This window comes from Xyrauchen texanus, chromosome 29 (genome assembly GCF_025860055.1).
Source record: "Xyrauchen texanus isolate HMW12.3.18 chromosome 29, RBS_HiC_50CHRs, whole genome shotgun sequence".
Lineage (NCBI taxonomy): Eukaryota > Metazoa > Chordata > Actinopteri > Cypriniformes > Catostomidae > Xyrauchen > Xyrauchen texanus.
Genome location: NC_068304.1, coordinates 732,167 through 759,715, shown reverse-complemented (window position 1 = coordinate 759,715; position 27,549 = coordinate 732,167). Strand labels below are relative to the sequence as shown.

The following is a 27,549-nucleotide window of genomic DNA, read 5'->3' as shown; positions in this document are numbered from 1 at the left end:
GATATTTCATGCCCACCCAAATCGGTGTTTCTCTGTATCTGGCGCATGAGAGTGACTAAGTTGAAAGTTGAATGTTAAGTTGACCTTCTTCCCAAAGTACTTGCTTTTATTCAAAAGGCCAGATCAATTTCCACACACTCTTTATCTGACTATATTTCAGCTTGCCATGTGAGGTTTAGGGCACTATGAACTCCACAATACAGAAAACGAAAGGAATAAACTGTAAGATGCAGAATTTCACAGAATTTGACATATTTTGGATGAAATTAAACAAAAGTAAAGTTGAACAATTAATGAAATTCCAATCATGATGTGATTCATGATGGTGTAATGCGATTATTAAACATACATGTATATAAATGTATATGTATAATTATATATATATTATAATTTTTTATTTCTTGCTGCTGTTTTTGTATTGTTTTTTGTATTGTTGTGCACTGGAAGCTCCTGTCACCAAGACAAATTCCTTGTATGTGTAAGCATACTTGGTAATAAAGCTGATTCTGATAATCACGCACTAAAATAATACAAGTAATATATAGCATATAATTATAAATAATATCATATATTATAATACAATAATGAATATTATAAATATTATACATAGCCTATACGCATGTACATGTGCATTAGCATACACGTGACAGTTCACAGTTGACCATGCAGAGCATCAGGGAGAAGTTGGTGCATGGGGAGTTTCTAAAACTTCCTAATGCTTCTGGAAAAGCATCATTTTGGAAGAATTTCGATTTAATTACCACACCAAACAAGGAGCCAATTGGTCATGTGCAGTGCAGAATCTGCAAAACTATTCTTGCTCATGACAGCAAGAAAACAGGAACATCTCATCTACAATGGGATGTCGAACGCAGCTGTGCTACAGCTAGCTCTACTAGCACGAGACAGTTATCAATGTCCGAGTTCTTCTCAAAGCCAGTGCCAGCTAAAGCCAGATCTCAAGTCACCGAGAAGTGTGTGGATTTCTGCTGCGAAGACATACGGCCATTTCAAACGGTGGCTTGAGGCAGACTTTTAAAAGTTAGCCCAGGAACTAATTAATGCCTGGGCAGCCTATGGTCGCCTGTCTGCTGAAAATTTGCTGCCTGTCCCCACGACTGCCTCTCGCAGATGCCACAAAAAGGCAACAACAAAAAGAGAAGTGATTGTTGCTGAGATAAAAGAGGTGTAATGTGTTCAGTTAATGTTGGGATGTCCACAGACAATGACTAAGGCGGTGTGGGTAACAGACCAAGGTTCGAATATTGTTGCTGCATTACAACCTTACCGGAGATTGGACTGTCAGGATCACATCTACAACACAGTCCTCCGACATGCCTTGGATATCACTGAGTTGACAGTAACAGTCCCAGAGGTTGGTGCAATGATGCTGGCTGTCAAGAAAGAAGTCTGGTTCATGAAACAAAGTGGTTTGGCAAGCCAGTTATCCAAGACCGTTCTGCAGATGGGAGAAAATGTTACTGCACTATATTTCTCACACTCTAGTATATCAAGGATGTGTGAACTACTGGAAAAGCTGGAGAGCCGTGGAGAAGGCCAAAGAATGGCTGATGTGTCCCCAGATGTTCTGGAGTTTTTGGTAGTTTTTCTCCAACCATTCTACGAAGCCCAGCGGGAGTTGAAAGGTGATCAATATCCAACTTTGAACCTTGAGAAGCTGACGCGTCATTCCCAGCCAGTAAGCACTGACATGCATTATCAAGCCACCATCCACCAGTGCCACTTGGAGTGGATTGGCAAGAAGGTCCAGATTCAGAAACTCCATAAACTTGCAATATTCCTGTGACCAAAATTCAACCAGTTGCAGATGTTCTGTGCTACTGAGAGAGATACCATCCTGCAAGATGCGAAGAGTTGGATCACAAGCTATCGAGCATCGACTAAGGAGCAAATGCGACTGAGGAGCCAGCTAGCTGTCCGCTGCCACCGGCAGCAAAAAAAAGAACAATGTCAGACTTAGAATTGGAGTGGGAGAATGTCTCCCAGGGTTATGACACCACTGTGGATGAGGTTCACATATACCTCAACCTTAACTCCAGCACGGAATATGACAACCGAGATTTGCTGGGTTGGTGGAGTGAACATAAGACCCTTCCTTTGTTGTCAAGACTCGCCCGTCATGTGCTGAGCATACCTGCAAGCAGCAGTTGCAGCGAACGTATTTTCAGCACAGCAGGGAGGACGCTGGAAGAGAGGAGAATAGCTCTGAAGCCTTCAACGGTGGATATTATTATTTTTCTTCACAACACCGCCAATAAAAAGTAACAGTTCAGCCTGTTCACAGTTCAACGGATTATTATTTATTTTTTACCAGTTTTTGCCAGTTGGCGAAGAGTTCTTTTAAACATTGTTCTCCAGTTTCTGTTAAGTTACTTCATATCAAAGAAAGGTAGGCTGTACATCTTTATTTACTTATTTGCTGCTGGATCACATAGCTTGGCTATGATCTACTGCATGCTTATGCTTCTCTGTAATGGATAGTCGGTAATAATATTTGTGGGTATGATTGCCAGTGGCACTGTAACTTTATATTTGAGGCCTATAATAACTTTACCTCTTAGCATGTGTTAACGTGTATCAGAGTGTGCATGCATTAGAGAGAGCGCGCGTCAGAGAGCTTAAATATTGCCGTCAGGCTCGGGCTGAATAATTGCAGATGTTGTCGCGCTGGGGCCGGGCTAGGGCTTGAACACTACGGGCCAGGGCCGGGCTAGGGCTGGAGTTTTTGGCCCGTGCAGGTCTCTACCTTGCATATGGTCACTTGGCCCAGTGCAACACCAGTTTGATAAAATGTGGCTTTCTTTCACTGAGACAGCACAACTAAACGGCGTAATTTACAGTGGTGCCATGCGTTTCATGGCACCCTCGCACCGACCCAGCACTGAAGGAGTCTCGTGTGCAGTAAGCCCAATGGTGTGGCAGCTACTGAGGTGGCCATCAGCCCGAGTGCTCTCTGAAATGTTTTTTGAGGAGTCATTCTCCCCAGCTTGAAATCTTGCAAGTGCGGGAATGGAGTGAATGTGCACATTTGTCTTTGTGCTTCTGAGCCTCCAACAGTGCTAAAATTAGCCAGTTGTCTAGGTAATTCAGGATGCATATACCCTGCATTCTGAAGGAGGCATGTACTGCATCTGCACATTTCATGACTGTGCGGGGAGCCAAGGACAACCCGAACGGGAGGACCTTGAACTGCCATGAAATCCCCTCAAAAGCAAATCTCAAAAATGGCCTGTGTCGAGGGGAAATGTGAACATGAAAGTAAATGTCATTCAGGTCCAGTAAAAAAAAACAATAGTTCTCATGGATGTGTGTGAGAATCTGTTTCCGTGTGACCATTCTGAACAGAAACCTTGCTAAGGTCCAATTCAGATAACACAAGTCTAATATTTGGCCTTAGGCTGCCTTCATTCTTCGGAATGAGGAAATAACGACTGTAAAACCCCTCCAGGGTTCACTGGTGGAACGACATTTATTGCCTGTTTGGCAAGGAGGTTCACCTCTGAGCTAAGTATCATGCATCATGCCCTGAAAATGTGGAGGACAGAATGCAGTTGATGTGAGGCGACTGCCTCACAAACTAGATTGTATGACCTTTTTGGACGGTTTTGAGAACCCATTTGGAAATGCCCGGTAGCACACTCAGGCATCTGTATAGAGCGAGAGAGGGCACAAAATCTCGGTTTCTAGGGGCTGAGGCCACAGGAGTGTGGGATTTGGCAGGGCACAGGCCTGACGAAGATTGTGCATGAAGCAGCTTTTCAGCGGCTGTAGCACAAGACGGCAGGAAATGCTTCATTTTCTGCAAGTGCTTCTTTGTAGTCTGAGAAAATGTCTATCATGTCTCCGAAAAAGCCCAGTTGCCACACCAAGCAGTTGCAATGTCAAGAAGTCTCACTTTTGTCCGCAATAGTGGCCAATGATCTCCTGATGCTTGAGCAGTAATTTTGGTGGTGCAACTCATTAAAGATCATGAGGTCAGGAGCACGCTCATCAATGTCATCATGATTTTTGCCTGAAAGACCTGCAAAACCACCATGGTATGCAAGGCCGATCTGGCTTGTCCTGAGGCCGTGTAAGACTTAGCCACGAGAGCGGATATAAGCCTACATGGTTTGCATGTGTTGTATTACAAATTTATAAAATGTTAAACACAATCATATATATAAACTGGGAAAGTAGAGTAGACTGCATTTAGCATTTAAGGTATAAATGATAAATATATCAGCTGTTAGAAAGAGTATTCCAGCAAGAGATTTCCTTCCAGTTCTGTTCTCTCTATTGTAAATTAAATTATTCAGACTACTGACAATCTCATCCTCTGTCTTTTAATGGCTATTGGAGCCCCAGCCCCAGTTGTCTAAATAGTTAGGCTGATTGGATTAGCATCTCTGTATCTGAATAGTTATGCTGATTGGATTAGGACTGGTAACAATCTAGAGTCTAGGGTGGGTTTCCTATGCCTGTATACATCATTTGCATGCTTTAAAGTTATCACCTGGGTGCTTTGTGTCTATCTCTAAGCACTGCCCTCTAAATGCATGTATAAATTACAATGTAAAGTTCCCTTAGTGAGATGTTGGTCCCTGCAGCTGCTGACAGCACGAATTTCTCAATAAAGAATCCTGCTTGAAGATACAACCGAGTCTCCTGGTCTTACCTTCTGAGTTTCCCACTCTCTAGAAGGATAAGAAGTTTACAACAGTTTTGGTGCCGTGACCTGGATAGAGCTACTCACCTGAATCCAGATTGAAACTTCAAGCTCAACAAAGATCTGACTGCATTCCAGCCTGAATCTTTCTTACAACCAAAGTTTGGTGAGTGCTTCTCTATCCAAAAGAACCTTTAAGACCAGTACAAATCCTCTGCGCCGTCAGAGAAGGGTTAACAGACAGCTGTAGGTTTGGTTAACTAAGTTATCCTCTAAAATTGTCTTTTTAGAGAAGATTAGCATTACGTGTTAATATTGGTTACCCTCTGTTGTTTTCAGGCAGGGAAGATTAGCATAAAAGGTTAATATTTTGTTTATCCTCTGTATCTGCAGAGAAGAATATTTGTTACCCTCTGTTTTTAGACAGAGAAGATTAGCATAAAGTGCTAGTAATTTGTGTTATCCTTTGCTTGGGTCAAAGAAGGTTAACAATAGTTGAACTGTGTTAACAAGTGTACCCTCTGTTGATCAGAGACGTTTTAGTGTTTGTTTGTGTGATAACAGAACAAAGAAAATCCACAAAATGTTTAAGAAAAGTGCTAGACTAATCCCCACAACTGAAAAAGGTGGTCTTGCGACCTCCCCCTTTGTGGTCAGATAGTGAATTCAAAACACTGTTAGGAGAACAACTGAACCTCTAATTTTCACTGAGAATGTTAGACAAGAACTAACTAAGAAATATGAGATTCATCCAGACAAGACTTGGTCAGTAGATGAGTGTAAAAAGGTACTAGGAGCAAGTATTTGCAAGAACAATGTGAAAGGCATTATCTGCTGCCACAGAGAATTTTGTTTAGCACTTGCTACACAACAGTCTAAGCATAACTCAGAGCTAGAGAAAGAGAACAAAGAGCTCCGTGCTAGAGTATCCTCTTTAACCAAGAAATTGAACCACAGATGTAGCTCTCCAATCCGTAACTGCTGTGCCTGTAAATTCAGTCAATGTGTGTGGTGCTAGGAGACGATCTCAGGGAATTGAGGGAACTGAAAGTGTTTCTACCAACTCTTCTGTTGTCCAAATACAAACAGTCACAAAAGCGCTTGGACCTAAAGATATAGAGAGACTATCCCAGAGCTTACCCTCAGCACGCACACAGTTTTCTGAATTTAGAAGAGCATTGATCAACAAAATGCGTCTATATGACATGTCGTTAACAGAAGTCACACAGTTAATGTCACAAATTTTGACTGAATCTGAATTCAACAGTTTTGAATCTGCAGTGACTTCTGAACTACGGCATGCCAGTAGAAGCGATATAAGAGAAGGTGTTTTGAAAATTCTAAAGAATATCATGGGACCCAAAATAGACTGGTCAAGAATCACTAGCTGTGTACAAAAGAAAGAAGAAACTGTGAGTGAATACACTGAAAGGTTTTGTCAGTCAGCTGTAACTTACAGTGGAATTGTTGATAATTCTGAAAGTGTGTTAGATGACAAGGGACCCCTAGTCCGCATCTGGTCAGATGGCCTTTTAGCTGAGTACAGAAGAGCCTTGCCATTCCTAGATCTCACTTGGTCTAACAGAACTCTTAGAAGTAACCTAGACAGGTTGGCTACATGGGAAAGAGATGCTGATGTTAAAGCCAAAGTGAGAGTAGCAGCAGCAGCTACATTTAGCACAGAAAAACAAAAAAAACAGGTGGTCTAAAAAAGAAGGCAAATGCCACTACTGTGGAAAATTAGGACATTGGGAGAAAGAGTGTAGGAAGAAGTTACAATATGCAAATAGAAATGCTATGCATAATTCTGCTCCTCCCCCGCCTGCTTACAACCCTGAAGCAGTTCAGCAAGTGTCCACTGAAACTTTAGGACAGCTCGTTCAGGCACTTCTAAGAGCACAACAAGACCAGGAAAAAAACTAATTGTTGGGGCTGTGAGTAGCTACCTTTCCCCTGTAATCCATCATAATGACAAAGAATTTTTGTGAAAGGTAGCATACGAGAGAAAGAGATTGATTTTTTGCTTGATACAGGTGCAGAAATTACAGTAATTCCTACAAAATTGGCTAAAAGTTTAGACATCCCGTACAAGAAAACCAAACTTTCTTTAACTGGCGTAATAGGTGAAGATTCTGTTTTGTATGAAACCCCGCCCATAGAGGTACAATTTGGCCCGAAAATCTCCTGAGACAAGTACATCTAACTTTAGACATGTCCTCAGAATCTGCTAGCATTAAAATTTGCTCAGCACAAGTTTCTACCAATAATGCAATCCCTCCAGAGTATGCTTTCTTACAGAATCATCCAATTTGGGCTAAAGACAAGGATGATTGTGGTTTGTTGACAGGTGTAGAACCAGTCAAATTGACAGGAACACCACCTCCGGTCACCAAACAATATCCAATCAATAAGGTCCAATGCAACATGGAGACTTACAATAGACTACAGAGTAGCCAATAAACATATTGATAAAATCACCCCTCTAGTGGCAGATCCTTCTACAATTTGTAATGGCTTGCCATTGAAGTGTAAGATTTTTTCAGTAATTGATATGTCTAATGGATTCTTTTCTGTACCGTTGCACTCTGACAGCCAGCCATGGTTAGCGTTTACAGTTGACTATGAACAATACCAGTGGACACGTTTGCCACAGGGATTTCAAAACTCCCCAACTATATACCATCAGGCTGTCAGACGTGATTTGTGTGACCCAGAATGTCCGGTAAAACAGTCCACTATGATCCAATATGTCGATGATATTTTGATTGCCTCAACAGATCACGAGGTACATCAAACTGAATTGGCAGCATTGTTGGACTATTTGCATAAAAAAAGGACAAAAAATGCAGTTTTCACAAAGCTCAAATTGCTAAAAAGCAAGTCATATTTCTGGGTCAAACAATTGGTGCAGGAAATAGATCCATCACACAGGATCGAGCGGCTTCAGTCAAATCCATACCTCCGCCTACTACCATTAAAACACTCCGCTCATTTTTAGGAACAGCAGGTTACTGTAGACTGTGAATTGAAGAATATGCCTCGATTGCTCAGCCTCTCTATGACTTGTTAAAAGGCCATGGTAAAGATTCAGATACTGTTTGTATGGAAGAACTTCACCTCAAAGCGTTCAATGATTTGAAGAGAGCACTATGTCAAGCCCCAGCATTGGGAATTGCACAAACTGATAGACCCTTTGTTCTTTATGTCCATGAACATTTAAGCTTCATGACTGCATGTTTAATGCAAGATCATGGGGGCAGTTTACGCCCAATTCATTACTATTCTGGTAAACTTGACATAGTCGCTCAAGGTATGGGCCCATGCCTCAGAGCAGTACAGGCAGTTCATCTAGCGCTTCAGGCTTCATCAGGAATGGTGTTAGGACAGACTGTAAACGTAAGATGCCCTCACGCAGTGTCCGCACTAATGAATCAAGCAAAAGTCACTTCTGTCACTTCCTCTCGTTGGGGAAATTGGTTAGCAACTCTCACAGCCCTGAATATAGTTCTACAGCGTGCACCAGTCATGAACCCATCCTCATGTATGATGTCTGCAATGACTGAAGTTTTGTTAGAGGATGAAGGCGAAATGACACATGATTGTGTTACGCTTACATATACATCTACGAGTGAAGTAAAAGAAACTCCCATAGAGAATTCAGAATTTGAGTTGTTTGTTGATGGGTCAGCTCAAGTAATTGAAGGTAACAGACGAGCAGGTTATGCAGTAACGTCCACCACTGAAGTGGTTGCTTCAGGTCGTCTTCCAGATCATTTTTCAGCACAAGCTGCAGAACTAGTAGCCTTAACAAGAGCATGCACACTAGCTTCAGGATCAGTTGCAAATATCTACACAGATTCCAGGTATGCTTTTGGGGTCATTCATGATTTTGGTATCATTTGGCAAACCAGACAGTTTCTAACTTCTGCTGGATCCCCATTAAGCATGCTGGATTAGTGAAAGATCTAATGTTTGCCATGAAACTTCCAAAGAAATTGGCAGTAATCAAAGTGAAAGCACATCTCACCACTAATACAATGAAAGCTAAAGGTAATGCTCTTGCTGATGTAGCAGCTAAACAAGCTTGTTCCTATGCAACTGTACAAGTGTGTTCAGGTAGTATAGCACAGAAGACAATTCTGCCTCCTGAATCAATAATTGATCTGTACAAAGACGTTCCTCTGTATGAAGCATGGACATGGTTAGACAAAGGAGCCACAGTGGATTCATCTGGCTGCTGGACCAAAGGGGGAAAGTATGTTGCTCCCGAATCACTGCTGCCATATTTGGCTCAACAAATACACAATTTGGGTCACAGTGGTCCAGCAACAATGAATCACAGGTTCTCTAATCAATGGTGGAATCCAAAATTCAGAAATGTAGCCACTGAAACAGCAAAGAGGTGTGTTACATGTCAGAAACATAATGAGGTACCAGCAGCTACTACACCAGCAATACATACCCCAGCTCCACCAGGACCATTTCGTCACCTGCAAGTTGACTACATATCATTGCCTCCGTGTAAGGGAAAAACTGACGTTTTGGTAGTAATAGATAAGTTCTCTAGATGGGTAGAAGCTTATGCAACAGGGTGTGCTACAGCTGCACATACTGCTAAATGTCTTGTCACTGATTTCATACCCAGATGGGGATTACCAGATTGCATTGACTCAGATCAAGGTACACACTTCACAGGACAGGTAGTCAAGGAAGTGTCTAGAATGTTGAAGATTAAGTGGAATCTTCACTGCCCATACAGACCACAAGCATCAGGACAGGTTGAACGATGTAACAGAACAATTAAAACCAGGCTAAGCAAAATGCATCAGGAAGGAGTACCATGGGTAGAAGCGCTGCCAGCAGTACTGTGTAGTATGAGAGCGTCACCTAACAGATCAGTAGGACTGAGCCCTCATGAGATTATTACTGGATGCCCAATGCAAATGCCAGGTGTGATTGATCTTAGAAATGCTGATGTACACATTGCCTCAGATGCCCTGATCGCTACTGTGAAAACCTCACAAAGGCAGTACAGAGTGCCAAAGAGAGAGTTGAGTCGTGTTGGCAAACTCCACCAGAAGGTGGACACACAATCATCCCAGGTCAATGGGTCATGATAAAGACATTCAGAAATAAGCCATTAGAGCCTAAGTGGCATGGACCACATCAAGTGATGTTGATTACAGCAGCTGCAGTATTGTGTCAGGAAAGAAAACCTGGACTCATGTGTCACACTGCAAAGTTGTTCCCCACCTACAGGGATAGGATAGGACACAGACCAGTGAGGAGCCCAGGGAAGAACCGAATGCAATATGCATTGGGGACAAACCCTGTGGTGAAGACTCCCTCATAGGCCTTCCCCATCCACTAGTCCATCCTTACCTCACTGTTCTTTAGGTGTCAAAGGAATTATGAAATAGGGAAAGAAGGAACAACATTAGCAGACTCAGAAAAGGACACAACCCGGTGTTTGAACAAATACTGCTCTACTGTCTTTTGTTTTAGGACACAACCCTGGTGTTTGAACAAATACTGCTCTACTGTCTTTTGTTTTTCTTTCTACCCTCTTTGCAGATACCACTTGATGGCTGTCCCGAGACCCATGGGCATCGACCTCCTCACCTGTGTATGAGGCCACAACTTCCAGAAAACAACTAGACCCACTGCCAAGCCCAGTATCACAAGAAGAACGAAAAAAAAAAAAAAAAAAATACACAACACAGAGACTCACATACGGAATCTTCAGTCATCCATCAACATGATCAAGATTGTCACATTTCTAACCATCATGGACATCGCACAAAGTGTGGACTCCAGAAACAACATATTCTTAGAGCTGATGAATATGTCAAGAAGTGCCTTGTTTGCAGGAAAGGACGTTTGCATGCCACACGCACCCTCAGTAGGAGCAGGAATCCCATGGGTGGCACACCCTATCTCCAAATGTGACACGTGTACCTTCTTTGATCATCATACCAGTGGATTATACAACAAGGATACATGTCACAATGTAACAATTCCTCCACCCTCTCCATGTTGCATTCCTGGATTACCATCCTGCAACCTAACTTCAGCTCCTCCCATTCTAGCTGTGTTCACTTCCCGAGTTCCTTGTTTATGTTTATTTCCCCATCGTGGGTTTTCCTTTGTGTTTGTTTATTTAATAAAGTTACTGGCTGTGGATCCTCAACCTTTGTCTCCCTCGTTGTCCTACCGCTATTCGTGACAGAACGATCGACCGCATAAATGGATCCAGCAGTTCAACGGGCTAACTTTCTTCTACTCAACCTAAGACAAGAAGACCGTCTGATTGAAGAACACGTTAGCGTCTTCCTCAAGCTGGCAAATGTCTCGAACTTCCCGGACTCAGCCCTGGTGGCCTTCTTCAGGGGTAATTTGAACACTTCCTTGAAGGAGCGGTTGCCACAGGACACGCGAGGCTGGACTCTCTGCGACTTCCTTGAGGAGACGTTACTGGTGTGCGGCTCGCCACTCACTGTGGGCGTTGCTGAGGAGGACTTTACCTCACCACCCACAGGGGAGACCCTTCAGCCATCCCTGGCGCTCCCAGTCACACCAGCTCCACATGTCAGCGAGCAAACCCCCACGCCAGCCACTTCCCCGGAACCCACACGGTCAACCTCGTCTGCCCAGAGGAGGAGGAGAAGACGAGCTTCCGCCTCCCAGCCCACGCCTGCCCAGGTCTGTGGGCCAGAACCAACACCTTCCCCGGTCGGCGAGCCAGTGCCTACTGCCTCATTCGTCAATGAACCAGCGCCTGTAGCCTCGACCGTCCCTGAGCCAGCACCTGAAGCCTCGACCGTCCAAGAGCCAGTGCCAGTAGCCGTGACCGTCCAAGAGCCAGTGCCAGTAGCCGCGACCGTCCAAGAGCCAGTGCCAGTAGCCGCGACTGTCCAAGAGCCAGTGCCAGTAGCCGCGACTGTCCAAGAGCCAGTGCCAGTAGCCGTGACCATCCAAGAGCCAGTGCCAGTAGCCGTGACCGTCCAAAGGCCAGCGCCAGTGGTCGCGCCCGTCCAAGAGTCCGAACCCCCAAGCTTTCGAGAGCTCCTCCTCCCGAGCTTTCCAGAGCTCCACCTCCCGAGCTTTCCAGAGCTCCGCCTCCCGAGCTTCCTAGAGTTCCGCCTCCCGAGCTTCCTAGAGTTCTGCCTTCCGAGCCTCCCGAGCTTCCCAGAGCTCCGCCTTCCGAGCCTCCCGAGCCTTCCAGGGCTCCGCCTCCCGAGCCTTCCAGGGCTCCGCCTCCTGAGCCTTCCAGGACTCCACCTCTCGAGCCTCTCGAGCCTTCCAGGGCTTCGCCTCTCGAGCCTCCCAGGGCTCCGCCTCTCAAGTCTCTCGAGCCTCCCAGGGCTCCGCCTCTCGAGCCTCCCAGGGCTCCGCCTTCCAGAGCTCCGCTCCTCAAGTCACTCGAGCCTTCCAGGGCTCCACCTCTCGAGTCTTCCAGGGCTCCGCCCCTCAAGCCTCTCGAGTCCTCCGCGGCCTTTCTCCCAGAGCCTCCCGAGCCTCCCACGGCTCCGTCTTCTGAGCCTCCTATGGCTCTGCTCCCCGAGTCTCCAGAGCTTTCTACGGCTCCACCTCCCGAGCCTCCTACGGCTCCACCTCCCGAGCCTCCTACAGCTCCGCCTCCCGAGCCTCCTTCGGCTCCGCCTCCCGAGCCTCCTACAGCTCCGACTCCCGAGCCTCCTTTGGCTCCATCTCCCGAGCCTTCCAGGGCTCCGCCCCTCAAGCCTCTCGAGTCCTCCGCGGCCTTTCTCCCAGAGACTTCCGAGCCTCCCACGGCTCCGTCTCCTGAGCCTCCTATGGCTCTGCTCCCCGAGTCTCCAGAGCTTTCGACGGCTCCACCTCCCGAGCCTCCTACGGCTCCACCTCCCGAGCCTCCTACAGCTCCGCCTCCCCAGCCTCCTTCGGCTCCGCCTCCTGAGCCTCCCTCAGCTCCATCTCCCGAGCCTTCCAGGTCTCTGCCCCTAAAGCCTCCTGAGGCCCCAGAGCCTCCCTCAGCTCCGCCTCCTGAGCCTCCAGAACCTCCCTCAGCTTCATCTCCAGAGCCCCTCTCAGCTCCGCCTCCGGGACCTGTCCCTGTCCTGAGGCTGCCTCCCAGGCCTCCTGGACCTGTCCCTGTCCGATGGCCGCCTCCCAGGCCTCCTAGACCTGTCCCTGTCTTGTGGCCGTCTCCCAGGCCTCCTCGACCTGTCCCTGTCCTGTGGCTTCCTCCCAGGCCCCCTGAACCGGCCCTGGCTCAACGGCCATCTCCCAGACCACCCAAACCTGTCCCTACCCGGTGGACGCCCCCCAGGCCACCTGACCCGGTTCCCTGCACACGCCCCCAGGGACTGCCTAATTGGCCCCGTGTACTGTCTCTTTTCCCTTTGTGCCCCCGTGGACTGTTTAACTTCCCCTCGTTGCCCCCCTTGGACTTCCTGCCTGTCCTCTGTGCCCCTTGGACTGCCTCCCTGCTCATGTGCCCCCCCTGGTCTGTCTGTCTGCCCCCGGTGCCATCATTTTGTTTTCTATGGTTTTTTGTCTTGGGTTTTGTTTTTCGCTTTGGATCGTCTGGGATCCGATCCTTAGAGGGGGGGATATGTAACGTATGACCTTGTCTTGTTTTACTGTTTCCCCTTTTGTTTTCCATTTGTGTCACTTTTGTTACTCCATAGTCTTCACTTTTGACCCGTCTGTAACTCCACAGTCTTGTTAGCCCTCGTGTTCATTGTTCATTGTTTTCACCTGTCCTCGTTAAGTTTCCCATTGGTTTCTGTTCATCACCTTATCATGTTATTTTGAGTTCTGTTTGTTCATTGGTCCTTTCTTGTATTTATACCCTGCCTGTTTGTTCAGTCACTGTCGATTGTTGTTTGTTATGGAAAGTTTGTTTAAAGTCTGCTCTGTGTTCACTTCCCGAGTTCCTTGTTTATGTTTATTTCCCCATCGTGGGTTTTCCTTTGTGTTTGTTTATTTAATAAAGTTACTGCTTGTGGATCCTCAACCTTTGTCTCCCTCGTTGTCCTACCGCTATTCGTGACACCCTGCTCCTGTGCTGTCCTATTTTAGAAGCGCTCTTTATTAACTGTAAGCCATTCTACTTGCCATGGTAGTTTTCCTCGTTTATTCTGGTGAGTGTGTATATCTTGCCAAACGCATGTGTAAACACAGCGCCGCAACAGCTGACCGATCAATTCACAGACACAGAACAACAATACCCGGACTCAGCTATTATTATTCTTGGGGATTTTAAAGGGGACCTATTATGCAAAATTCACTTTTACATGGTGTTTGAACATAAATGTGTGTTGGTAGTGTGTGTACACAACCACCCTATAATGATAAAATCCACCCAGTCCTTTTTTCAATCCCCATTAATCAAGAACAATCTGTTCACAGATTCTGTACAAAGACACATTACTTTGCTTATGATGTCTAGTTATCCGAAGCAGAGATGTCAAAACTCCACCCTATTCTGGATACGGGGCATGGAGCACCAGCTCATTTGCATTTAAAGACACACACACACAAAAACAGCTCACATTATCAACATGGTATTATAAATGATCTGTAGGGTATTTTGAGCTGAAACTTCACAGACACATTCTGGGCACACCAAAGATTTAAATTACATATTGTGAAAAGGGGCATAATAACAAAGCAAATCTCACATGTGAACTGCCCAAATACAAACAGAACATTACATGCCCCACCAGAGACAGGTACATACTGGATCATTGCTACACAACAATAAAGGATGCATATTGCTCTGTCCCTTGAGCAGCTTTGGGAATCTCTGATCACTGTCTGGTTCATCTTCTTCCAAACTACAGGCAGAAATTTAATTCAACCAAGCCAGTAATAAGGACTGTTAAGAGATGGACCAAAATCGATTGCAAGGATTGGAATGTTTTTGAGGATGCAGACACCAATCTGGATGAGCTCACAAATACTGTTATATCATATATCAGTTTCAGTGAGGATATGTGCATTTATACTAGGACTTATTTAAAGTTCAACAAAAAACAAACCTTGGTTCACAGCAGAGCTCAGGCAGCTTCATCAGGCCAAAGATGATGCTTACAGGGGTGAGGATAAAGTCTTGTACAATCAGGCCAGGAACACACTGAATAATGAAATCAGAGTGGCTAAAAGAAGATACTCTGAGAAATTGAAAAACAAGATTTCAGCTAACGGCCATGCATCAGTGTGGAGTGGCTATTACAGGACTCCTACTCCCAACCCTGTGGTGGACCAACAACTGGCTGATAACCTGAATGTGTTCCACTGAAGATTGGAAAGGTCCAATCTCCCACCCCGTGTCTCACTCTGACCTTCAATTCACACAAACAAAAACACCTCCTGCTACCCACCTCCTCCCTCCTCCTGCTACTCAACATGCACTTAAGATCTGTGAAGATGATGTGAGCTGGGTCTTTCAGAAACAAAAGATGAGGAAAGCTTCAAGCCCAGAAGGTGTCTCACCAGTGTGTCTTTGATCCTGTGCTAACTAGCTGGCCCCCATCTTCACACAGATCTTCAATAGATCACTGGAGCAGTGTGAATTAACATGCTGAATCAATCATTATTCCTGTCCCAAAGAAACCAAAAATCACAGGACTTAATGACTACAGACACAGAGTTTGTATGTCCTTCGCCAGCTGAGGAGGTTCAACCTACAACAGGTGCTGCTAATTCAGTTCTACTCTGCAGTCATTGAGTCTGTCCTCTACACTTCAATAACTGTCTGGTTTGGTTCAGCTATGAAATCAGACATCAGAAGGCTACAAAGGACAGGTCGGACTGCTGAGAGGATGCCCCCCCTTCAAGAACTATACACTTCTAGCCGCCTTGACCTCCAAGTACCCTGAGCCTCCATCGGCTCCACCCCCAGAGTCTCCAGCGGCTTCGCCCCTGAGTCTCCGCCTCCATTGGCTCCGCCCCTGCATCTCTGCCTCCAGTGGCTCCACCCCCTGAGACACTGCCATAAATGTCTCTACCCCCTGAGTCCCTAGCAGCTCCGCCCTCTGAGAGTCCAATATTCCACACTGCCTTTTCAGCCTCTCCATGCAACGCTGTCTCGTCAGGCCCTGCTCCAAAGCCGGATTCGCCATGGTCTCCCACCAGATCAACCCAGGTCTCCTGATCCACACGGACCCTCCGCTATTTATGCCTGGTTCACCCTGGTCTCCAGGTCCTCTGCCAGCTCCCCCCTGGTCACCTGGTCTGCCCTGGTGTCCGGGTCCTCTATCAGCTGCACCCTGGTTGCCTGGAGCTTATTTTCAATGCTTTTACCATGACTGGCTAGTGACATTTTTGGAAATGTTTTTGCCAGGTTGGCAACCTAGATGTTTTTAACTGTTCCTTCCTATTTGTCAATATTAATGGGATGATATTTCATTGCGTTTCACTAACCTGTTGTCTAATGGGTACTGCTTGTAGTGGTTCAAAATCCAGTCTTGTATGTCCCCCAACACTGCACATTTTATATGTTGCCCTTTTCTGACATCAGGTTTAAGTCTTGGAGTCTCCACTAATGTACTGATGAGTTTAATCATGTGTGTTTGATTAAAGAGACATCCAAAATGTGTGTCTCTTGAGGGGCCTTCAGGACAGGTTTGAGAACCACTCCAGTGTAATTTTTACACTTTAGTGCATCGGAATCAGTAGCACGGCGTTATGGTATACTATTACTATAGCATCAGCTATTAACACAGCATCAAAGTGACCGACTTGAATGGGAACTTCTCATTACAACTGAGAAAGAAGGGAACGAGATGTTGGTAGCCTTCCTCACAACTGATTTCTCGCTGTTAAGGGACAGAGCGATGCCTCCTCCCTTCAGTTGAAAAATCCTTCTGAAATGGCATTGTGCTCTGGTTTAGTGCTTCGATGGAGCTTCAAGCACCATCTGTCAATAAGACTGGCATGATTCCATCCGGGCCTCAAAGATTATCACTTCTGCAAGGAGTTCTCAAAGTCAGCTCCTGATACTGTGTCTCATACCCTCCTTTCAGGGAACTAAAGTTAGTCAAAACAAAGACTTTATAGTCTTTATACATTCAAATATATAGCTGCCTATATCTTTTAGGAAGGGAGTCACTGATGACCTCAACATTCTTTTGAATAGGCTAGAGAATTATGTTGGCATTTGTGAAGTTGCATTAGCATGGTTTAGTTCCTATTTAGCAGACCGCTAAAAGATATAAATACAATTATTTATTTATTTTTAAACACAATTCAAAATCATATTTTATCTAATTACACAATGATGACTCATCGACATTATAGATATTACAGTTTTATCTTCTTTAATGCATGATTTTCTGTAAAGCTGCTTTGAAACGACGTGTGTTGTGAAAGACGCTATACAAATAAAATTGACTTGACTTGACGCTACCACTTTGTCTATGTAAATGAGGAATTGTCAAACCAAACAAAAGTAAAGTATGGAGTGCCACAGAGATCAGATTTAGGGCCTACAAGCCTTAAGGCCTTTTCCTTCTATATGGTTCCCCTGGGAGATATCTATGTATCAATGAAATAAATGATTTCCTTCTACTCAATTCCGTCAAAACAGAGGTACTAATTATTGGACCAAAAACCTCTAAAAATAAGCCACTAAAATATAATTTGACTCTCGATGGATGTACTGTTACATCTGTCTTTGAAAATAAAATTACCAATATTTGTAAAACAGCATTCTTTCTCCTAAGAAATCTTGCTAAATTATGGCACATGCTCTCTGTTGCTGATGCCGAAAAACTAATTCATGCGTTCATGACCTCAAGACTAGATTATTGTAATGCATTACTGGGAGGATGTCCAGCAAAATCAATAAATAAACTTCAATTGGTTCAAAATGTAGCAGCCAGAGTGCTAACAAGAACCGAGAATTATGATCATATTATCCGCATTTTATCATCATTACATTGGCTACCTTAAGCTATACTTAAATTCAGTATTAATTTTAAAATTCTGTTAACTACGTACAAAGCTTTGAATGGTCTAGCTCCGGAGTACTTAAGTGATCTTCTGTCACGCTATATTCCAACACGTTCATTACAATCGCAAAATTCTGGCGTGTTAATAGTTCCTAGAATATCAAAATCCACAAAAGGAGGTAGATCCTTTTCATATTTGGCTCCTAAACTATGGAATAGTCTCCCTAACACTGTTCGAGATGCAGACACACTCCCTCAGTTTAAGTCTAGACTAAAGACTCATCTATTTAGCCAGGCATACACCTAATTTATCCTCCAACCCACAATTAGGCTGCTTTAGTTGTCTGCAAAAACATTGATCATGATTTATAACTCTTCTTTTAGCACACACTTCACTTCTACCAGTTGATTTTTGCTTTAAAAATTTATTTAATATATTGAAACACGAAAACTTAAACCAAACATATTTCTAATTTCATATTACACTTTAAACAAAATGAAATATCTCCTATTTATGTTGTTGTATTTCCATATTTTACTCTAATAAAGGGACAAAAAAAAAAAAAAAAAAAAGAGAAACTAGCTGTTAGTACAGTACACAGTGAAACGAGACAACGTTCCTCCAGGACCATGGTGCTACATAAAACAACATAGGACAAACACAGAACCACATGAGACTACACAACTAAATAACAAACCTATATAAAGTGCACGTCCAAAAGTGTGCAAAAAAAATAAGTTTATATGCTATAATATATTTCATTTATTTTCTTTGCATGTAAATTATGCATTTAATTGGTATAGTTAATGCTATTATTGTTATTGTTGATGGGGTAGTAGTGGTGGTAGTACTGATAGTTATATTAGTATAGAACAATCTATCATCCCTCCCACCTGCCTCCCTTATAAAACCCAATTCCAAAAACATTCTATTTATACACATAATTTATATACTTTATTAACTGTCTGGGTCTGGAGACTGCTCTTGTACTGTCGGTGGGTGCGTTTGGCACATGTTATCGGCATAGGCATTACCTGTGTGATTTTTGGTTTGCCTGGCCCCTCCCTTTGCCGTATCTGCCGGCGGTCCCTTCTCTTATTTTAACGTGACTGTGTTGGAGTGCTATCTGGGTTGGATGTGGTGTCTCTGGCTGGGGAGCTAACTGGTACACACCACAATTCCAGCAAAAGATTGTAATCTAAAAAGGTCAGCCAAATAATAATTTCTGGTCATCTGCCGGGTCACAACCAGACCAGGTGAGATTGATTTGGAGGTGCCTGTCATGATGCCCCAGTATCCTTTGTGGAGGAAGACATAGAGGCTTAACCGCTGGTACAGGATTGGGTTGTGCCTGCGGCGGGAGAGGGGGGCCAGGGGGATTCGATTTGGGGTTGGTGTCTGTGGATGTGCTCCCTGGCGATAGTGGAGCTTCGTATATCACCAATCATTTTATTCACTAGTCTAAAATGTAATAAAGCTGAGATGATATTATTGTTAGCACTACTACTACTGCTATTATTGTTTTTATTATTATTACTGCTACCACTACTACTACTATTATTGTTATTATTATTATTATTACTAGTATTATACTACTACTATTATTATTATTATTATAACTGATTGTTCCATATCTATCTAAGTTTAAATCTATATCTGTCTTTTTCTCTCTCTCCACAACATCACCAGAAAAAATGCAATTAATAATAATGAACACTAATATATGACATTAAATGAATCTTGTCCTTAAACTTAAAAAAAAAGAAAAGAAAATATAATTTTATTTTTGCTTGACTACACCAGATACATCTAGATGCACAAGTCAGATTATAAAAGTTCTTCTCCATCATTTAATCATTATTTGATGAATTCCTGCTGTCATGATCAGCAGAAAATGTACACAAATGTCTCTTTTACATAAATGACAGTTTACCACCTGCTTTCCTGGGGCGGTGAGATCCTCGGGCAATGTAAATTGCGCTGGGTAAATAGCTTTGATTTTTGTGTATGAGGCTTATTTCTATAAGGAGGCCCAGTTTTGTGAAGAAAAAAAAAAAAGAGCAATCTATAAATTAGCTTAATTTACATAGAAAGGACACATGCTTGTGCAGAAAGGAATGACAATTAATTCATTTTAATACTCAAGACACAGCAGGTTTTAGTGCTGAAACGTCTAGGTTACGTATGTAACCTCAGTTCCCCGATGGAGGGAACGAGACGTTGTGTCAGAGAACGACACTAGGGGTCTCTCTTGAGCGCCGATATTCACCTCTGTACTATGAAAAAAGGCCAATGAGAGTTGGCAGCCAGTATTTGCATGTCCCGCCCCCGGACATACGGGTATTTAAGCGGCGCAAATACGGGAGTTCATTCAGGATTTTTCTGAGGAGCCGGAAATGGTCCGGCCACAACAGGGGCTCGGCTCAGCGACGTGGCAAGGGGGACACAACGTCTCGTTCCTCCATCGGGGAACTGAGGTTACATACGTAACCTAGACGTTCCCCTTCTGTCGCTCTCTTACGATGTGTCAGAGAACGACACTAGGGGTCCACTTAAAAGCGCCATGCGCTGAGCCGTGTACGTGATCCGCTGATACAGGAGCGAGCAGGTATTCCTACGTGCAGAACGACCAACTGTATCAGCCGCACGTACTCTTCCCCAATGCCCCATTTAAGCCATCAGGATTCCTTATCGTTACCCGGAGGAGGGAACAAGGTGACGGCCGCCAACATGGGAGCGGGCCAGCCTGGCTGGGCCTCTTTTTCTCTATGTTTCTCGCATAGAGCAACTACGGCCGGGGCCCTTACACGCATTGAGGGAAGGGGGTCTTAGCCCTTGGTAGGGCGGGGAAGACCCTGCGGAGGCCACACCTACCGGAGGGGAGGCAAATTTGAGTGGCACATACATCGCATGGCCTATACCTAGGCCTTATGCTGAACAGTAGTGCTGGTGGTAGCACCAGCCTCAGAGAGGGGAGCATACAGCACGGCACCTGAGGCAGCTGTGACTGCCTAAGGGAAACACGGCGTCAACTCACGTGAGGGGACAGAACCGTGGTTTTACACACAGGGGAGTCCGAGCAGGAGGCCTTACCTGTGGGGCCCCTATACCAGTACAGGGTAGCTAGCGGTACCGCGAGTGGTTTGGGTCGGCGAGTCCCTCCACGAGAACTGCGACCCGCAAGGGCTAGGGAGGAGCCAACCAGTGTCCCAAGCCTGGAATCTCCTGGGAAGAAGGCGCACTGTTTCCCCTGGTTAGGGGGAAGGGCGCTGGGTGCAAGCGATCCACCCGGTCAGATCGTCGGCGTGTCACCGAGTTCTACGGGCTCGGTACCTGAGAGAACACGGGACGAAACTGACTCAACTCGGAGATTGTAGAATCTCGCAAAAGTGTTAGGCTCTACAAATGTCTGCTAGGGCAGTGCCCCTAGCCAGTGCCCATGAGGACGCAACACTCCTGGTGGAGTGGGCTCGGACCCGCAAAGGGGGGGGCACGGCCTGGGTGTGATAAGCCAGGGAAATGGCATCGACAACCCAGTGGGCGAGTCTCTGCTTGGAGACAGCGTTCCCTTTCTGCTGTCCCCCAAAGCAGACGAAGAGCTGCTCAGAGCGTCTGGTGCTCTGTGTGCGGTCCAGGTAAATACGTAAGGCACGTACCGGACACAGCAGTGAGAGGGCTGGGTCTGCCTCCTCCCAGGGCAGCGCTTGCAGGTTCACCACCTGATCCCTGAAGGGTGTGGTAGGAACCTTGGGCACGTAGTCCGGTCGCGGTCTTAGGATCACGAAAGTGTCTGCCGGACCGAACTCCAGGCAGGCGTCGCTAACAGAGAACGCATGCAGGTCCCCGACCCTCTTGATGGAGGCGAGCGCGATCAGCAGGGCGGTCTTGAGAGAGAGGGCCCTGAGTCCAACTGAGTCAAGCGGCTCGAAGGGGGTCTCCGAGTCCCCTCAGGACGACCGAGAGATCCCAGGAGGGAAATAGGTTAGGCCGGGAGGAATCATCCTCCGGGCACCTTTTAGGAACCTGACGATTAAGTCGTGCTTGCCAAGAGACTTGCTGTCTACCGTGTCATGGTGGGCCGCGATAGCAGCAACATACACCTTGAGGGTGGAGGGGGACAGCCTCCTCTCCAGCCTCTCCTGAAGAAACACGAGCACTGACCTAACTGCGCACTTCTGCGGGTCTTCGGCTCGGGAAGAACACCAGTTCGCAAACAGACGCCACTTCAGGGCGTAAAGATGCCTGGTCAAAGGGGCTCTGGCTTGGTTAATAGTGTCTATGACGGCTAAAGGTAGGTCGGCTAGACCCTCCGCGTCCCGGTCCAGGGACCAGACGTGGAGTTTCCAGAGGTCTGGGCGCGGGTGCCAGAGCGTGCCCCGTCCCTGAGAAAGAAGGTCCTTCCTCAGGGGAATTCGCCAGGGAGGGGCTGTCATAAGGAGCGTAAGATCCGAAAACCACGTCCGGTTGGGCCAGTAGGGGGCCACCAGAGTGACTTGCTCCTTGTCCTCCCTGACCTTGCATAGCACCTGTGCAAGAAGGCTCACTGGGGAAAAGCGTGCTTGCGCAGCCCCACGGGCCAGCTGTGAGCCAGAGCATCTGTCCCCAGGGAGCCTCTGTGAGGGCATACCAGAGCGGACAGTGGGAGGTTTCCTGGGAGGCAAACAGATCTACCTGGGCCTTGCCGAACCTGTCCCAAATCAGCTGGACCGATTGGGGGTGGAGCCTCCACTCTCCGCCAGGCAAGGTTTGTCTTGACAGCGCGTCCGCTATCACATTGAGGTTGCCGGGATGTGAGTGGCGCCAGCGACTCCAGTCGCTGCTGACTCCAAAGGAGGAGACGACGGGCGAGCTGTGACATGTGGGGAGCGTGCTCCGCCTTGGCGGTTTATGTAAGCCACCACCGTGGTGCTGTCTGTCCTGACCAGGACATGTTTGCCACGAATCATCGGAAGAAATTTCTTCAGGGCAAGACGAACAGCCAGCAGCTCTAGGCAGTTGATGTGCCAGCGCAGCGGCCTTGGTTCCACCGGCCTGCGGCTGCGCGCCCGTTGCACACGGCGCCCCAACCCAATTTGGAGGCGCCGGTTGTAACCAGAACGCGACGGGACACCTGCTGCAAGGGTACCCCTGCCCGAAGAAAGCAGAGGTCTGTCCAGGGTTTGAAGGTTTGGAAGCAGGCAGTGGTAATTTCCACGCCGCGCGTGCCGTGGCGCCATGCTCGCCTCGGGACTCGAGTCTGGAGCCAGTGCTGAAGTGGTCTCATATGCATCAACCCCAGTGGCGCGACCGCGCGGAGGATGCCATATGCCCCAGGAGCTGTTGGAAACGTTTCAACGGGACCACGGTGCCTGGCTTGAAGGAAGCGAGGCATTCCAGCACTGACTGAGCACGCTCGTTGGAGAGACATGCTGTCATTGAGACTGAGTCTAACTCCAGACCGAGAAAAGAGATGCTCTGGACTGGGGTGAGCTTGCTCTTCTCCCAGTTGACCTGAAGCCCCAGCGGCGGAGGTGCTCGAGCACCTGGTCTCTGTGTGCGCATAGTAATTCCTGCGAGGGGCCAGAATGAGCCAATCGTCGAGGTAATTGAGTATGCGTATGCCCGCTCCTCGTAGCGGGCAAGAGCCGCCTCTGCGACCTTCGTGAAGACGCGAGGGACAGAGACAGGCCGAAGGGGAGGACCTTGTACTGATACGCCTGGCCGTCAAATGCGAACCGTAGAAAGGGTCGGTGTCGAGGGCTAATTGAGACGTGAAAGTACGCGTCCTTCAGGTCTACCGCTGCGAATCAATCTAGATGCCGAACGCCAGATAGAATTTGTTTCTGGGTGAGCATTTTGAACGGGAGTTTGGACAGGGTCCGATTGAAAACTCGCAGGTCCAAGATCGGTCGTATGCCACCGCCTTTCTTGGGTACAACGAAGGGCTGTAGAAACCCTTCTTCGTTTCGGTTGGAGGGACAGGCTCTATCGCGTCCTTGATTAGAAGGGAGGCGATTTCCTCGCGCAGGGAGAGGGCATGTTCGCCGTGCACTGTGGAGGAACGAACGCCCAGGAAGGGGGCGGAGACCTGGCAAACTGAATTGCGTGAATCGAAGTCGAATGGTCCGGTGCAGCCAGCGTGACGAGCTGGGCAGAGAAAGCCATGCCTCTGCGCTCTGTGCTAGGGGCACCAAGGGGACAAGTATTTTGGACGTATCCGGGCGGGCTTCGCGAGCGGTGCGGAACAGGTAATGCAGCGTCGGGAGGCTCTGTGGCGCCCCGAGGCTCTGGTGCTGAGAATAAGCTCAAAGCACTTACCTTGTTCCGCGCACCTGGCAGGGGCGGGTTCGTGACAGAGGAGGAGGTCTGATGTCGGCGTCCTCTGGACTCGCTCTGAACCGGCCGGCCGGGAACAGTCGTGGGGCTGAGGGCGGAGCACCGCATTCTGGGCGCCGGACTGTTGAGGCCTGAAACACAAGTGCCGTGGAGAACGGCATTTGCGAGCCATGTGACCCAGAGGTAAAGGAAATAGCTCTTTTATTGAGAATTTGGTACCGCAGCCCCGCCAGGGGTGCGGCAAATGAAAAACACAAGATTCTCCTCCCGCCCTCCACCGGGGACGGAGCGGTCTCACCATCTCCGGAGCTAACTTCTCGCCCTCTGGGTCCGCTGTCTCAGGGACGTTTGGGAGCCTTCCGGGTCCTCGACGGGGTCCGTGAGGCAGGGGGCGACGCTTCCTGCGGTTTGCTCGACGCTGGGGCTGAGAGCTGGGCCCAGGTTGGGGCGGAGCAGAAGGTCTTCTGGCCGCAGGAGGACGCCCTCGGCGAGCAGATGGGGCCTGGGCCGTGGCGGCAGGCTTGCGGCGCGGCATGATGTGAGAAATGGCCTCCGCCTGCTTCTTCACCAGGGAGAACTGCTGGGCAAAGTCCTCCACGGTGTCGCCGAAGAGGCCGAACTGGGAGACAGGGGCGTTGAGGAAGCGAGTCTTGTCGGCTTCACGCATCTCAACCAAGTCCAGCCATTGCTGACGTTCCTGGACCACCAGAGTGGCCATCGCCTGCCCGAGTGCCCGCGCTGTGACCTTCGTCGCTCTCAGGGCGAGGTCGGTCGCTGAGCGCAGTTCCTGCAGCGTGTCGGGATCAGGGCCACCCCGTGCATGTTGCGGAGTGCTTTGGCTTGGTGGACCTGCAGGAGAGCCATGGCATGCAGGGCGAAGCGGCGCGTCCGGTAGCGCTGTAGGCCTCGCGGTGAGCTGAGGATGTTGCTCTACAGGACCGGGAAGGGAGTACAGGGCGGCCCCGCCAGGTGGTAGTGCTTCCGGGCATAGATGGATCGCAACAGCTCTATCCACCTGGGGATCTCCGTGTACCCGTGGCGCTCCGCCGTCGAGGGTGGCGAGGGCGGATGAGCAGGTGGCACGACGAGTGGAGAGGGGTGCTCTCCACGAAGACGTCAGCTCATCATGCACCTCCGGAAGAAAGGTACTGGGGGCGAGGATGTGAGCGCGCCCACGCCAAAAACCAATCATCTAGCCGTGATGGCTGCGGGAGGATGGAGGGTTCCAATCCAGGCCCACGCTATTGGCTGCCCGGAAGGCATATCGGACATCTGCGCGTCGGCCTCCTGCTGGGCGTGCAAGCCCGGCGGCAGCCCACAGGAGCCCTCAGCGTCAGAGCCCACGCCCTCCGATGTCACGGCGAACTTATCTGCTTCCATCGCAAGAGGGTAGGCAGACTGGCTGTGAGGCGAGTCGCCGCCACCTCGAAGGGGACGGGAGTCAACGAGCGTGCTGGGGCGCTGGTGGTCCGAGGGGCGTATCCGGCGAGCTGCACCGCTGCCATCCCCAAATCACCTCCATCGCCAGCCGCATCGTCCTCAATCCCGTGGGAAGAAGGAGCGACGCGGGGCGGCTGGAGTGGCTTGCTTACGGTTGTACGCAAGCCGTGACCGCAACGTTGTCATGGTCATGTTCTCGCAATGAGAACATGAACCATCCACAAACGCAGCCTCGGTGTGATCGCTGCCCAGACACACGAGACAACGCCTGTGGCCGTCGGAAGCGGAGAGTACTCTACCACATCCAGAAACAACACAGGGGTGGAAAGGCATCTTTAAAAAGATGCGTCCTGAAAAGGACGTTCAACGCCGCTGTGTTTTTGCTCTTTTAGAGGAAATTACTGTTTTAAATAAAATCACTCTTTTATGAATGAAAGACTCGTGAGAGATCTTTCTATCTGCAACTGTCGATGTGCTCAGGGGCAGGAAGTGCACAGCCGTGCAACCAGGAGAAAGCCACTGTTGTGCGCCGCAGAATCCAACAGCATGCAGCAGAGGATAGCAGGAACTCGGTGTGTAGTAACGCAGCAGACTACAAACACGACCATCGGCTCCGAAGAAATTTTCTGAATGAACTCCCGTATTTGCGCCGCTTAAATACCCGTATGTCCGGGGGCGGGACATGCAAATACTGGCTGCCAACTCTCATTGGCCTTTTTTCATAGTACAGAGGTGAATATCGGCGCTCAAGAGAGACCCCTAGTGTCGTTCTCTGACACAACGTAAGAGAGCGACAGAAGGGGAACACCACACTTAAAAGAGTGACCTAACTGTTTAGTGAATGACTTGATATCTGTTGTGTTTTACTTTTGTACAACGTGACCTAAAAAATAAAAGGTTTAAGTTTCAAGAAAAACCTACACTCCATTAGATGATTGCATCAAGATTTGGCCTTTTCCTTTCCTTAAAATCTCTTTCTCATGTCTAACAGTAAATCTGCAGCAGAATGAAGAAGGAAATAGACCCTTTGGGGAGTAAATCTACTGTCTACTGTTTCATAATCTACTTAATGAAAGACTAAGATCTGATGATAGTAGGTGGTGAGACAACCGTCTTTCATAACAACCGCAATCATCTCTGTGTGTCTATTTCAGTGTGTGGCTTAATTTGATATATTGTCAGAGAAATTAAAATTCGCAGGCAATTATTATGAATAGCTGCATGTTTAGCATCAGTACGAATCCACTGTAATTGATTTGATGCATTCAAGGGAAGATGTAGAGTAAGGCGGTCTTTATCGAAAAATCAACCTTGACAGGGTGAAAGCTCTTGTATAGTATCACCGTAAAGGGCTTTATATTGTGAGAATGACCAGATAACTGTAATCCAACTAATTGCATGGCTACTTACCAAATAAATAAATAATACATGGATATGACCAATTGATAGATTGACTGATTGAAACTAGAACAGCTATGTATTTTAAAATCTATCAATCCAAAATGACAATTGTCCATCAAACAGCATATACTGTACATAATGAAGGCGTTAAGAACGGCTTTCTTATTTTCTCCTTGTTGCGTCCATCTGCCAAAATGTCGAACAGTGATGACAAACACAATAACGTGTGATGAAGAGACAGTATTCCTTTTGCGTGTGTTTTAGTGGTATGTTTGAGAAGACGAAATACTAACAGATCTGATTTGCTTTCCGACATTTATACAGAAGAGCTGAATTCATCCAATAATTGTTATCGACACTGCATACATGCAAATAAGAATGTTAACTCAGGGATAACAAATGTACGGCATGAAACCTTGTGACATAAATATACCCAGGATTAATTATTAACCCAGGGTTAAGAATGAACAGTGTGAAATAACCAAGCACTTTGTTTACCCAGGGTTAAAGTATGGCACAATTTTAAGGGTAAAAAGTCCTTTTCTGTATCATTCTAACGCCGCATTGTTTCATATGTTTCATGCCGCAATGCAGGTTTTCAAAAACAGTAACTGCTAAAGCAGTACTAATGCCCTTACAAAATTACAAGTGTGAAGCGTTGCTAATCGCAAATGCTGGGGTTACAATAATTACTATTTTACATTCTAATCAGATGCTTTTGAACCAAAGTGACTTAGAACACAAACGTGGGTATAGTTTTACCACACTTTTAGCTATAATATCCA

The 27,549-nt window shown here is 47.1% G+C and overlaps 1 protein-coding gene across 1 annotated transcript in view; it reads right to left on the bottom strand.

Moving 5' to 3' along the window:
• tspan4a (tetraspanin 4a) overlaps positions 1-27,549 on the bottom strand; it is a 151,060-nt gene that overhangs the window by 122,955 nt on the left and 556 nt on the right. The window lies entirely within an intron of this gene.